Genomic DNA, 12169 nt, shown 5'->3' with positions numbered 1-12169 from the left:
ACGTGATGAACCACTAAGGGAACAAACATATATACCCTCTAAACCATCTGTGACCTCTCACCTCTCTGGCTGTAGAAGTGTTCTTCCTAACCAGTCCCTCAACAGCTCTCTGACTGAGCTCCACCTTCACTGGGTCTTCAGAGGAGAGGAAGGCTGAGGAGGGATGGAAGGATGAGGAGGGATGGAAGGATGAGGAGGGATGGAAGGATGACTGGATCAATCAGTCAATCAGTCAATCAGTCAATCAGTCAATCAGTCAAATCAATCAATCAATCAATAAAGTGTAGAGCTGTTGTCTGACAAAATCACAATTTTAGTAGTTCATTACAGTAAATAAGGCTTTATGACTGCTGAATACGAACTATCAATCACTTAGATCATATATTTTCAGGTAGAGATACATCCTTGGGACGTCCCTAGCCCATTGAAGTTGACATTTAAAATGGTTAAGGTAGGGGTTAATGTAGGGTTTAGGGTAGGGATGTCCCAAGGATCCTGGATAGCATTGACCATTGTGCATTCTTCTGTCTCTTTTACATAGCAGGTGATGGGTTCTGACTTCTGAACTTGAAAATATGAAATATCCTTATTATGTGAAATTGAATGAAACAATGTATGTTGATGCTAATATGATGTACAATATTCACTGATGTTTCTTTATGATAACAATAGAGTAATATATTTAATATTCCATTCTCTTTTTTTAACAGTTTCACTAATTAATTTTAATTAACTTAATCATTATGATTCAACGTCAGTTCACCGTCTCACCTCATACTGTATTGGAGCAGCAGCATCTGACTTGATCGTTGATGTTAATCATCATGTTTGAATCTGAGAGTAAATAGATCCGACTACCACTCTAAAAATGAAGGGTTCAACACACAGATGGATTGTATTTATCATCATTAGTCATTTAGGTCAACATTGGATCATTCAGAGATCCTCACTGAACTTCTGGAGAGAGTTTGCTGCACTGAAAGTAAAGGGGCTGAATAATTTTGCATGCCCAATTTTTCAGTTTTTGATTTGTTAAAAAAGTTTGAAATATCCAATAAATGTCGTTCCACTTCATGATTGTGTCCCACTTGTTGTTGATTCTTCACAAAAAAATACAGTTGTATATCTTTATGTTTGAAGCCTGAAATGTGGCAAAAGGTCGCAAAGTTCAAGGGGGCCGAATACTTTCGCAAGGCACTGTACATATGAACTGACAGTTTTCGTCGCATTTGCACTATCAAATTGTTCACATGCTAAAATTGTCACTCTGGAGTCAGGGGTATAGGCCATTGAAGCGATTCTTAGGGCCATCAGATCACTTCGTCCGCAGACCAGTTCTTCCAACGCATATCCGGGTAGGCTTGAAGCGCTCAGGGCCTGTTCAATTTGACACAGCGCAAGTCTTATCTTAAGCCATTCTCTTATCCTTAGCGCTGGAGAAAAACTCCCTGGTTCTGCCCGATAAAGGGGTTTGGGGCAGCTGTCTGTGAATATCTTAACCGTAGAAATACCCCAAAACGCACATTCTTAATTATCCAAATGGCAGAACCACAGGAACAAGTTGAGACAGTTGAAAGCTTCTTAGCACAGATACTGCCAGAACTCCTAGAAATTATTGAACGTATGAACGAGGCGGGGGTAACAGACATAATACCGATAGATGAAAGCATATTATCACAGATTCCAGCCAAACTCCTAGAAATGATTAATCGTATGAACGAGTCAGGGACGCCCGATGAAAACCTGTTATCACAGATTCCCGAAGCCCTCATAACCCTAATTAATCGGATGAACGAGAGCCGGACATTTTTGGCACCCGCTACACAAACAGCGACATCCCAACCTTTAACGCCCATGTCCGTAGAGTCTGAAACGCAACATGATGTTTTTGTGGAATTGGAAAATTGTCTAATAAATCAGGAGGGAGATGGTATTGATAGACGTGTCCGGGTTGTGTACCGGAATAAATTCAACAATACAGAGATTCTACAGTTTTTCAATTTCCTATGGGTGAATCAGAATCTTGACTATGCTGTGTTTTACGTAATTATATTGGACACTCTGAACGATCTGTTAGACAGGGCAAGAGATTATGGCGAACCACGTGATGTCTTACAGTTGGAAATTTGTGGAGATAGCCTGCATAACACAGTATCTCTTATTTTACCCAATGGCGAAGCAGATCTTGAACAATTTATCGCACTGCTAGAACGCCTTGTTCAGTCAAATTTAGCCGTCATAGCAGATCGGACCCTCGAGCTTGTAGTGCAAATAATACGTCAACCCCAGGGTGGTGGTGGTCAGAGAAGGAAGCTTGATAGCCTAATGCAGTCAGAAATCATAAGCAAGTTTAAAGGGCCTACCTCATAAACGTTCACAATCCAGGTAATAAGCTATGTTTTGCAATAGGCCTAACGCATTTACTTAACCCTGGATGTACTGAGCTGACGGCATTGCAAAAGGCTAGAGAGCTCCAAATGGCCGTGGGTCTCGGTATACAGGATGCTGTGGCTTTCTCTGACATAGTCAAATTTGAAAACTTACTGAATATCAAGATTGTGGTTTTGTACCACAGTAGAGCTAATGCAGCTCTCTTGAAGTTCCAAAACAACCCCCAACCGCATCCTCAGATTCTGTACTTTTATGTGCAAAACGAACATTACTACCCGTTACCAACATCAATGCTTTTTTAGGCGCACCATATGTGTGTCCATCCTGCCATACCGGCTACACCCGAAAGGGGGGGCACTCGTGCCGTTATAACCGTTCAGTATGTCAGGATGCAGATTGCCCAAATGCAACCCTTAAAATTGACACCCTGTGAGGATTGCCACCGCACATGTCGTTCGACCTACTGTTACGAAAAACACAAAATTGAAACATGGCACCCCAAGGCATGTAAATCTGTAAGCAGTTGTGACATTAAACAAGAAATGCCCAAAATGTCATTGCAATTACAACCTTAAAATAGATAGCCCTAAACCGCATGTGTGTGGAATCATACATTGTCCAATCTGTAAAGGGCCTTTGAAAAGCAGAGACGCTGAAGTGGTTCAAGAAGTGCCACACGAGTGTTATATTCAGCCCTTGGCAGTTTTATTCAACATGCTTTGAATCGGGGGAAAAGGCGTTTGGCTCTTATCATGTAGATGGATACACCCAGATTGACGGGGTTGAGACCGTGTATGAGTACAACGGTTGTTTCTTCCACAGTTGTAAATCTTGCTTTGTGCCCCAGGCCATGTGTGTCCTAACCCAAAATACTTTTGGGGAAATGTACCAAGAGTTTCAAGACAAATTGGATTCTTTACAGGCTACTTACGGGCTAAAAGTGGAGGTTTTGTAGGAGCACGAATGGGCCGCCCTCAAAAAGTCTGATCCTCATGTTCAAGCCTTCCTTTCCAGCTATGACACACCAGAACCACTGGAACCACGACAGGCCTTGTATGGAGGCCGCACCAATGCTTTGACCTTGCGGTATGTAGCGCAACCCGACGAGACAATAGGATATGTAGATTTTACATCCCTTTATCCTCATGTAATGAGTTCCTCATGCTATCCTATGGGGCATCCGGAAATTATTAATCACGATTTTGACTTACCTAAAAACTATTTTGGTCTGATCAAAGCAACTGTCTACCCTCCTAGGGGTTTGTTTATACCAGTGTTGCCTTAAAGAGGCCCTCAAAGGAAACTTTTCTTTCCCCTTTGTCGCACCTGCAGTGAAAACAAACAGCAAACCCCATGTGATCACTCAGATCAAGATAGAGCCCTGACAGGGGTTTGGGTCACAGTTGAATTCTCTAAGGCTTTAGAGATGGGGTATCGTGTGGCCAAAATCTTTGAAATCAGACCTTCTTGAGATGCAAACAAATGGCTTCAGGCTATCCTGCATCGGTCACAGATCAAGAGAGCAAAGACATTCAAGACTATCACGACAGAGAAGTTATACTTCTTGACCCTGACAGAATAGAGGTCAACAAAACAAAACGAAATGTGTCGAAATTGTACTTAAATTCGCTTTGGGGGAAATTATCGCAGAGATGTAATATGCTAACAACGTCGATTATTAAAGACCCCGAAGAATTTTTGGAATTTGTTTTTTCAGACCAATACGAAATTTCAAATTTTTCATTCTTGAGTCAAGACATTGCCCTGGTGCAATGGCGACGTAACAAGAAGTGGGTTCTACCCCTGGGTAATGTAAATGTGTTTCTTGCAGCATTTACCACGGCCTATGGCCGACTTGAACTGTACACGCTCATGGAGCAGCTTCAGAGGCGGGTTCTTTACCACGACACAGACTCTGTGGTCTATGTAAGCAAACAGGGGGATTGGAGCCCCCCACTCAGCAACTATCTGGGTGGCTTAACGAGTGAACTCGTAGAGGGTGACCATATCACAGAATGGTCCCCCTGTGGGCCCAAAAGCTATGCTTTTAGGACTAAAAAGAATCACGTGGTGTTGAAAGCCAAAGGCGTGACTCAAAACTATGAAAATGCCCCGCGTGTAAACTTGGAATCAATCACACGCTTGGTCGAGGGGTTCATAAATGACAGGAATAGTGACTTGGAGATTTTGAGCTCCTACAAAAAGATTGTTAGGGATAAAAAGGGCTTCCATCTGAGGAATGCCCCATTTACTAAAATATTCAGGGTAGTCTATGACAAGAGACTGCTTTTGCCTGACGGGACCACATTGCCCTTTGGCTACTGACTTGTGCTACAAGCCACAGGGTGCCTTAAAGCTTAAGATATAATGACTGCTGTAGAAGGTTTTGACCCCAGGTTGCAACTACCATTTTCGGCCTTAATCGCAGGGCCGTCTAATAGTGGTAAAACTTGTTTTGTAAAAAGTATTTTAGAGAATTCTGAACATGTGTTATCCCAAAAGCCTGATAATGTTGTGTGGGGTTATTCTTGTTATCAACCTCTGTATGATGAATTGTTGAAGACAATAAAAATCAAGTTTGTTGAAGGAATACCTGAATCCCTGTTTGATGATGAACTTTTACCTCCTCATAAAAACAATCTGCTGGTTTTGGACGATATGCTATTTGCAGGTAGCGAACTCCCGAAATTGCCCAAGCTTTTACCCAATATACTCATCATAGAAACCTGTCCGTGCTTTACTTGGTGTAGAATGTCTTTCACCAAGGTAAAAATAGCCGCACCATCAGTTTGAACGCCAATTACATGGTTTTGTTCAAAAATCCTAGAGACAAACTAAAATTAACACTCTAGCTCAGCAGATGTACCCGGGAAGGAAATCCTGCTTTATGGAGAGCTATGAGGATGCTACCAAAGCACCATTTTCTTATTTAATCGTGGATTTAAAAGCAAATACTCCAGAACACCTGAGGCTACGAACAGGTCTGTTCCCGTGGGAGTGGCCGGCTGCGTACATTCCTAAAAAGTAACCGCTATGTCTCTGCGTTTAAAAAGAAACCTGCCCCTCTTGAGAAGCCTAGTTGGGGCTACAGCTAATGAATGGAAGGCCATCTTGGGTCACTGTTCTTCAGATCTCATATTATCCTTATGTGAGATTGCTTTGAATCTTCTCAAAGGACGCATTCCACTCACCCTGACAAAATTGAAAAAATTAAAGAGAAAAGACCGCGATCAAACTCTTTGCCAATAAAAGGGTCAGTCTTCAAAAGAAAATACAAAGCATACAACAGTCTGGCGGTTTTATTCTACCTTTACTAAGAATAGCCGTGCCCTTCATCACCAGCCTTATTGCTGCCAGACGTGGGGGTTGAACACAGAGGGTGATAGCCAATAAAATGTATCTGGTGCCACAACAAGAGTTGGACAGATTTATAAACAAGTGCAGGGTCCTGAAAATATCAGACAAACAGCGAAAATGATTTGGATACGGCCATGAAGGATATTTTGAATCAAAAAGGATTGAACCCCTATGATAAGTTCCAAAAATACACAAACCTCTTGCATAGGTATTTGGCCTTGGTGAAACAAGGGGAGAGAGAGACCGGCCATTTAACTATTTCCCTACCGGACCCTTTAAAAGATGACGAGCCTAGCGAGAGCCAAGCCCCTGTAATGCTTGTACCTGCGAGCTTACCGTCTGAAGATCAAATGCCTGTTGAAGATAAAGTAATGCATGACTTGTTAACCCATGTTCCGGCACGTAATAGAAAAAATTTTAGATACATTATGAACAAGATAAAAGACCCAAATGGGGCCGCTACTTGGAACGACAAAGGAGAGTTTATCCTTCAGGGTTCTGTTGTCAGGGGTTCACATATGCATGACTTGCTTAAAAGTACCACATCGGCCCACAAGGTTGCTGATGACAGAAGACCACCAGGGTGGCTTCAGTTTCTTAAGGCCCTGGCCATCCTCAACATTCCCCTCTCGAGTGAACCCAACTATACGCTTTGTCAACAGATTCACTCTTTAAAACAAAAACCTTCAACGAGATACAGCACCCCTAAAGATGCCCCAACAACCCGCATCCCTATGAAATGAATGATGATAACTCATTTACCCCCCTGAATGCCTCCGGACCTTTCCCTAATCCCGATCTCTCTGGGTGGTTAGACTTTTGAATGACTTTTGAATGACTATGATTAAATTCAATACATTTTATTTGAAAAATTAAGCAATTTAACATTTGTGGCATTCTTGAAACATTTGACGTGAGCATACGCATTGATTACATGGTCTTAAAGGATACACATTTGAACACTTTTGATATTTTCTAACAAAACAAGCTACAACTTTATCATTACTTCTTAAATCATCCTTATAAAGAGACATAACATCTTCAAAAGAAACTCCCCGGCTCTTTGGCATAGGTAGAATACACAGTGGTGACCGCATGTAGTGGAAAGGTTATCTTGCACTTGTTTGATGCTGTAGTATATCTTTGAGCCGTTTTTGGTCAAAAATTCTTTAATAGATTTGGGGAAATGTGAAAAACCGGGGGGAAAGCCATAGGAATTTAAAAAAAGTTGAGATTTTTCTTCCTCCTTCCTCTTATAATGTCACAGCTAGCCAATGTTCACCCGGCATGTGTTTAGGATGGGTATTGACAATAAACATGGCAGGCCGCTCCGTCCATTTCTCCATAGGTAATTCATCACAAGCCAACACTCCACAAAATTGTTTTCCAATCAGTCGGCTCATGAGCCCTTCCAACTCTTGGGTATTCATGTCTTTGCTCAACGATCCTTAATAATAATCCACTAAGACCTGTCTTCGGCTATTCACTTCCAAGATTGAATCAGAGCATGCATAAACAATCATGCTAACGGTACAGGCTAAAGGTGTACGGAAACGCATTTCCAGCCTGAGGTTACCTTGGGACACCACCGAAAGATTTCCTGAGGTGTCATCATCAGGTGATAAATGGGGACATAGTCACTGTCACCTACGACAAGCCACACTACGTACCTTTACACGTATCGTGGTAAAGGGCCTAGAAATAGGTTTTCCTGACTGCAGATTCTGCTGCTCACACGTATGCTAAAGGTTTTCATGGTAATTATTTGGAGAGGGTTAAGGGCATTTCCTTTCATCAAAGCCTGTGAGTGACCCAGACGAACTGCCGGAGATACAGACACTTTTTTAATAAAAAGCGTGGCCCCCAACACTTTTAAACTAAAGTCCCCGTCCTGGGCAGACATTAGGCAAAACTCATCCTTGGCCCTGGTTAATTTTAGTCTTAAATCAACTGCATTTAAGAGTAAACGTTATTGAAAGAAAATGTCAGAGTGTATAGGGCCTAGCAGATGAAACTCTCGAGATTCGGCACAGTAGCGAGCCCGTGCCTCCAGTCCTTTGTTTGCACCGGTGGATGGGTCTGTCAATTCCATAGAGACTCCTGCAGTATCCTTGCTAAACAGCCCGGCGCTGAATTGGGTCTTGAGAGTGTCTTCAGAGTAGTTGAGTAAGCACTCCAAGATGGCCCTATATTGGTATGTGGCACTGCTTTGACTGATTAGACGTTCACCCAAAGTCACATCCACTTAGGAGAAGATGGTGGCCACTGGGTAATTAATGAGACTCACTTTGGCATCGTTTGCAATATTAATATCATCTCTTTTGGTCACTTTTAGACGCAAATGCACCAAGCTGTTGTTGAGGTCCAGATAGTTGTCACCGTGGCCTGGTATGAAAAACTCTATGGGACCATTGTCTGTAATGGCACAGAGTGGGCCTATCTCCACATAACTGGACCTCTCTACTGAATGTTGGGTTAAGGGGGCCGTGAAAAGATCAAGCTCAGTCTTTATAGCTTCAGAGGACATGCGGTGTAAAAGAGCCATGGTGCTTGTTCTTTTAGAAAATACTTCCGAGTATTTTTTTGACCGTTTTTGGTCCAGACCTCCTCACTTTACCCCGTCTTTGACTAACTGAGTTTCTTTTAACCGTTAACATCCGTTTTTTAGGCGCAAGCCTGCGCCTTATACCCGGAGGTCTCTTTTTTGGTCTTCGAGACAACATCATCAGCCCCGAGCCTTCTTGACGCTCGACATCTGGTGACGCCCTTCTGGTCATAGCAATGGCTACAACCTCACTTACTATATTTTTTGCTGCTGATTTTAAATGCGGTTTGGCTATGCTGAGGCCTCTCTTCATAAACGGTAAAACCATCCTAAAGAAGTTACGAAATATAGCTCCTATCCCCGAACAGTACATGGTTGGGGATCCATAATAGCCGGGTAACCCATTACCCACTTGATCAACATAGTATGAGACATAACGGTTAGGGTCGAGATGTCGGTGTTCCATAACCCTTTTTAATTTATTTGTATTATGTATATAAAATATATATTACTAATATTATATATGTAGAGAGGTTTTGGTTGGTCTAAAGTGGATTTTTACAATCGTTTTACCATAAGTAAATTTGATGTTTTCGTTCTGATCCGTTTTAAGCTCAACAAGAATGTTTTCAATATATTTCTTGCTACAGGTACGTAGTGTGGCTTGTCGTAGGTGACAGTGACTATGTCCCCATCCTTTCCGTCTATATGAATCGTTCTCAGGAGTGGCACACAGCTGTCTCCGACCCTTTGATAGGATATGATGTCGGTATACACAAATATGTTGTAAAATCCTGCATGTATATCCGCAGGGAATGGGAATAATTTATCTTTCACACACGTCCATTTATTGGGACCCATCCCCAACATGTAGGCTAAATTACCGCCGGTCTTTATTCCCCAGGCAGCATCTCCTGAGATTTGTACACGTTTATGTATAGGGTTGTACATCAGGAATATTTCCATATTGTTCAGTGATAGGCGTTCATTCAACTCGGAGACGATCCTGTCGACGATTCTATAGAACCCTTTTTTAACCTTAATGGCTTAATAACTTTTTGCAATAAAAATCACAGTCCTTATCTTTGATATTCATCGCTGTAGCCTTGCTCATATTTTTTGTCGAAAACAACCCTCAACTTGGATATACGCACCAAGTCCCCCACAATTAATAAATAAATAAAAAGTCAAACCATACAGATTTTTAAAGACTTGAAAAGAGTTTTCAGAAGATACCTCGGAGGATTTCATCCGTATACTCTTATGGTAACTATTGTTGTACCCCATTACTAAATCTTGAACTATATCGATATATTTATGCGTGTTGTGAGCTGTAAAATAGCGCCACATCCGATCCTTCAGAGTTCTGTTAAAGGGTTCAACAACTGAAGCTTTCAAATGCGAGCCTGTAGCAAAATGTACTATATTGTGCTTCTTCATGAGTTTCTGAAAAGTATTGTTAAAAAATTATTTGCCGCCAAAAGTCTGCACTTTCTTGGGGGCTCCTCTTTCCTTCAAGATAGAGTCAAAGGCCCGGGTCACCTCTGCCCCGCTCCTATTTTTTAAGACCCTGACAAAAGCTATTTTAGAGAAAATATCTATAACTGTTAGCATGTAGCGATTTCCATCATTTTTATCTGCAAGGGCCTGCATGTCACATAGATCCGCCTGAAATTGGGACAATGGTTGGGTAGAAAAAACTATATTTCTTGGAAATTGTTTTCTTACGGGTTTATGTAGAGTATGTGCATCCTGCTCTGATAACCACTCATTCACTTTAGCATCGCTTAACCGGCTACCTGTTTCTTCGGCTATAGCTCGCTGTAAACGTTCCTTACCCCCATAAGACCCAGGGTTAGAGGGATTATAATAAATGTTTTTCAACATCTGCTCCGCCATCCTTCTTGCCTCTCTGAGGTACAATAACATTAATGAGCCACTTTCGAATAACGACAACATTTCATTTTAATTTTTTTGATTTTTATGAAAATGAGGTTATTAGTTCCAGTACCAACCCGTCTCTTCTCTCTCCCTGGTACAAAGGCAGTATCTCAAGCCTTCCCACATCGTCACCCTACCAATTTGATATAATTTATGAGCCAAGGTCTTCTTGTGTAGATAAGCATTCTAGCCAGTCTGAAGATATAGTTCATTCATTTCTACCAAGGAACAGACAGTCATTGTTCTAATTCTTGATTATATTTACACACATTATATTCAGTACTAGGATTAAGAAAGAAAATTCATACATATACAGTAACATAATAGTATTCTGATTAGTATATATACAGTAACATAATAGTATTCTGATTAGTCAGTCCTGATTGAAATGTATACATAATTAGTCATTATTGATCAAAATTCCCTTAACAGATACCAATTGTGTCCATTGTAGACATGTCCGTATTTCGTACATGATTCATGATTTGTTCCATTTTCAGCACACACTCTACATTAGTCCCGGAATTGTGAGTTGTGTAGAACATTGTTACATACATTGTTCACTTTATTTTCAATAATTTGATGCATAACATTTGTAAGTTCTCTCAAAATATTGTATTTATTTATTCTTTCCAACATCGTATACACATTGCTTTACATCTAAATAACAAAAATGTCACTCGGTCTCTTGGAGTTTATTGAGCCAGAAAGTCATCAAATCAGCCACCACAGCTTCCCTGTATTGTTACGGTTTTCTTCTGGTGAAAGAGAGGCGGACCAAAATGCAGCGTGGTCATTTATAAACATCTTTAATAAAGATGATAACGTGAACAATATACTTCTACAAAACAAGAAACCGTGGAAACCCGAAAACAGTCCTAACTGGTGCAAAACACAGAGACAGGAACAATCACCCACGAAATACTCAAATAATATGGCTGCCTAAATATGGTTCCCAATCAGAGACAACGATAAACACCTGCCCCTGATTGAGAACCACTCTAGGCAACCATAGACTTATCTAGAATACTATACTACACACAACCCCATCAATCTACAAAACCCCTAGACAAGACAAACACATCCCCCAAAGGTGCGGACTCCCGGCCGCACACCTAAACCCATAGGGGAGGGTCTGGGTGGGCGTCTATCCACGGTGGCGGCTCTGGCGCGGGACGTGGACCCCACTCCAACTTAGTCTTTGTCCCCCTCCTTAGCCCACCTCCTTAGCGTCCTTAGATTGGCGACCCTCGCCGCCGACCTTGGCCTAGTAACCCTAACAATGGGCCCCACTGGACTGAGGGGCAGCTCGGGACTGAGGGACAGCTCTGGACTGAGGGACAGCTCGGGACTGAGGGATAGCTCTGGACTGAGGGGTAGCTCGGGACTGAGGGGTAGCTCGGGACTGAGGGGTAGCTCGGGACTGAGGGGTAGCTCGGGACTGAGGGGTAGCTCGGGACTGAGAGGAAGCTCGGGATTGAGAGGAAGCTCAGGCAGGTTGATGGCTCTGGCAATTCCTGGCTGACTGGTGGTTCTGGCAGATCCTGGCTGACTGGCGGCTCTGGCAGATCCTGGCTGACTGGCGGCTCTGGCAGATCCTGGCTGACTGGCGGATCCTGGCTGAATGGCGGATCCTGGCTGACTGGCGGATCCTGGCTGACTGGCGGATCCTGGCTGACTGGCGGCTCTGGAGGATCCTGGCTGACTGGCGGCACTGGCGGATCCTGGCTGACTGGCGGCTCTGGCGGATCCTGGCAGACTGGCGGCTCTGGCGGATCCTGGCAGACTGGCGGATCCTGGCAGACTGGCGGCTCTGGCAGATCCTGACTCTGGCGGCTCATGACAGGCGGGAGACTCTGGCGGCTCATGACAGGCGGGAGACTCCGGCAGCGCTGGACAGGCGGGAGACTCCGGCAGCGCTGGACAGGCGGGAGA

At 42.9% G+C, this 12169-nt stretch overlaps 1 protein-coding gene and 1 long non-coding RNA gene across 2 annotated transcripts in view; both read right to left on the bottom strand.

The window, feature by feature from the left end:
• The window catches only part of LOC110527619 (zinc finger protein 501), a 174204-nt gene that overhangs the window by 62159 nt on the left and 99876 nt on the right, over window positions 1-12169 (bottom strand). The gene's annotated exons all lie outside the window — the stretch shown is intronic.
• The window catches only part of LOC118965282, a 28801-nt gene that overhangs the window by 1042 nt on the left and 15590 nt on the right, over window positions 1-12169 (bottom strand). The window contains exon 3 of the long non-coding RNA XR_005052566.1: window positions 11214-11219. This is a non-coding gene — a long non-coding RNA (uncharacterized LOC118965282). The remainder of the gene's footprint in view (window positions 1-11213; window positions 11220-12169) is intronic.

This window comes from Oncorhynchus mykiss, chromosome 7, assembly GCF_013265735.2.
Source record: "Oncorhynchus mykiss isolate Arlee chromosome 7, USDA_OmykA_1.1, whole genome shotgun sequence".
Lineage (NCBI taxonomy): Eukaryota > Metazoa > Chordata > Actinopteri > Salmoniformes > Salmonidae > Oncorhynchus > Oncorhynchus mykiss.
Note: the sequence above shows the minus strand (reverse complement) of the source record. Positions and strands in the feature narration are given on the sequence as shown.